Source organism: Tupaia chinensis, unplaced genomic scaffold (assembly GCF_000334495.1).
Source record: "Tupaia chinensis unplaced genomic scaffold, TupChi_1.0 Scaffold144331_1, whole genome shotgun sequence".
In the NCBI taxonomy this organism is placed as follows: Eukaryota; Metazoa; Chordata; class Mammalia; order Scandentia; family Tupaiidae; genus Tupaia; species Tupaia belangeri.
In genome coordinates, this window is record NW_006204189.1 from 58,809 (window position 1) to 61,591 (window position 2,783).

The 2,783-nt window shown below is 45.5% G+C and overlaps 1 pseudogene; it reads left to right on the plus strand.

Annotated features, from left to right (window-relative positions):
* The first annotated feature begins 798 nt into the window (after positions 1–798).
* LOC102481551 (60S ribosomal protein L11-like) overlaps positions 799–2,783 on the plus strand; it is a 3,625-nt pseudogene continuing 1,640 nt past the window's right edge.

Below are 2,783 nucleotides of genomic sequence, written 5' to 3' on the forward strand. Positions count from 1 at the left end.
AAAAAAAGCAAAACATACAGGAAACAAGAAATGGAAAATTATTTGTGGACAAAAACATGTATGTTGATGTGCTTGATTGAGCCAATATACAGTGTACTCTGAATGGAAAATCTCATTTTGTATGCTGTAATGATGTACAGTGAATAAATGTAAATAAATAAATTTAAATTTAAATTAAAAAAAACAACTATGCACAGAGTAAAGAGATGTTGATGCAGCTACTGTCCACAGCCTGTTCTCCCTGGAGTGCAGGGAGATTCCAGTTGTCAGAAGTGAGGGAGGAGGGCAAGAAGGATGTATTGGCAGAGCCAGAGGATTTTCAGGGCAGTGAAAATATTCTGCGTGATATCGTCATGGTGGCTATATGTCATTGTCCACACCCTTTCAATGTACAAATCGCCAATAGTGGACCCTAATGGAAACCAGGCAATGTGAATAATAACGACATATCAACAAAGGTACCTCAAGTCCACTCTGGCACAGAGGCTGGTGGTGGGGAATTTGTACCCATATGGGGACAGGAGGTATATGAGAATGCTATGATCCTTCTGCTCAACTTTGCTATGAACCTAAAGCTACTCTGAAAGGGTCAGCTTGTTAGCACAGGGCTAATGCTCAAGTCATGCTGGATTTATATAGAAACTCCTATGTTCAGTTCCCTGGTCGATCTGTATGTACCAGGGGCATACACACCCTGATGCTAGCTAGCTGGGAAGGCTAGGCCAGGGGATCACTGTGAGAGATTCTCGTATAACAAAAGCAAACAAACAAAAAAAACTGACTATAAATGACCACACAATGGCACTGTTTCTTTCAGAAGTTTCAATGAGCGACAAGTCAATGGAAATTGCTAATGCTGAAGAATGCAGCAAGGATTCGGTGACTGCCTCTGTCCTCTGCACAGGTTCTTCAGAAAAGCACTATCTTCTCAGGCAAGGACAGTTAGCATCACGTGACTCTGCCAGTTTAATCACAGACCTTTCTTCTTCCCACAGATCTGTTATAACTTCAAAAAACAGCATTGCTTCCAGGTCCCCATGTGGCCTGTACACTACCCACAGACCACAGAGGCCACAAAGCACCCAGAAGGAATTCAGCCCAAGCCAGGGTATCCTGCAGCTGATGTCCACAGGCTATTCTCCCTGGAATACAGGGAGATCCTCTCAGGACTGCTCCCCAGAGAGAGGGGAAAGCTTTTTCCTGAAGTTTTATTTCAAAGGTCCCAGTGCTCTCTGTGACTTCTCCCCTTATCTGGAGGAAGTCTGCCTTCACCTGATCACCTGATTCTTTCTTTATCATCATGGTAAGAATATCATTTGTGGGCCAGAAGTTGGTGCAGAGGTTAAGATGGCTGGATACCACATGAATTACTGTGTGGTTCTAGTCCCAGACCTAGTAGCTTGAAAAATATACCAGGCATATGTATATGTGTGTGCTCTCAAAATCCTGAGAGTAGAATGGAGGAGAAGGGATTGTGACACAGCTATCCCCCCTAGGGGATGCTTTCTCTCTCTCTTTCTGCCAAGTGCAGAAGACATATAGAAAAAGAGAGAAAAAAAAAAGAGCAAACTGCTTATCCATACAACATTTTACCTGGGGCCAGCAGGTGGTGTGGTGCTTAAAGTGCTAGACTCCTCTACATGCCCCACCATGATTTGATTCCCAGATCTGGTGCCTTAAAAATCACATTGCGGGGAACCAGCAGTTAGCGTAATGGCTATGTCACTGGACTCCCACGTACTCAACCGCGGTTTGTGTTCCGGACCCGGTGGCTTCAAACTCACGCCGGGCGCATGTGAGTGTGTGCCCAAGATCCCGAGAGGAGAATGGAGGAGAAGGGATTGCGGCGTGACCATCTCCCCTGGGGAGTGATTTCTCGCTTTCTGTCTCTATGTCTCTCTCAGTCTGTCAGGTGAGTGCATGCGCCCTATAGCGAAAAACCTCTCAAAAAAAAAAAATCACATTGGGCACAGAGATGAGAGAGAAAAAGGGAGAAAGTGAGAAAGCATCTCTTGGGGGGATAGCCACATTCCAATCCCTTCTCCATTCTCCTCTTAGGATTTTGGGTATGTACGCACACATGCTTAGTGTATTTACCAAGCCACTGGGTCTCGAACTTGAACCATATCATCAACCATGTGGGATCCAGCCACCTTAACCTCCACACCACCTCCTGGCCCACAAACAATATTCTTACCTTGATGATAAAGAAAGAAGCAGGTGATTAAGTGAGGGCAGACTTTTCCAGATGAGGGCAAAAGACACAGAGAGCACTGGGACCTTTAAGACAGAACTTCAGGAAAAAACTTTCCCATATCTTTGGGGAGCAGTCCTGAGAGGATCTCCCTGTATTCCAGGGAGAACAGGCTGCGAACATCAGCTACAGGATACCCTGGCTTGGGTTGAATTCCTTCAGGATCTTTTCTCTGTAACTCCTCAGTGTGTCTGAGAGCCACCCATTCCTCTTCTTTTCTCTTTGCATCTTTTTGTTGCTGCAGTAATAAAACCAAGACTTGATTTATCTCTCACATATCCTGGCATATGTAGAGCCAGGAACCCTCTCCCCCATGCGCCTGACAGCTCTGTGACCTCAGTGGGCAGTGGCCACAGCACATGGCAACCTGGAAGCAATGCTGACTTCTCAAATTATCATAGATCTGTGGAGAGAAGGAAGGCCTGGGATTAAATTGGTGGAGCCATGTGGTGCTGACTGCCCTGGCCTCAAAGAATTGTGCTCATAGGTAGAATCAGTATGGAGGACAGAGACAGTAAACAGAATTCCT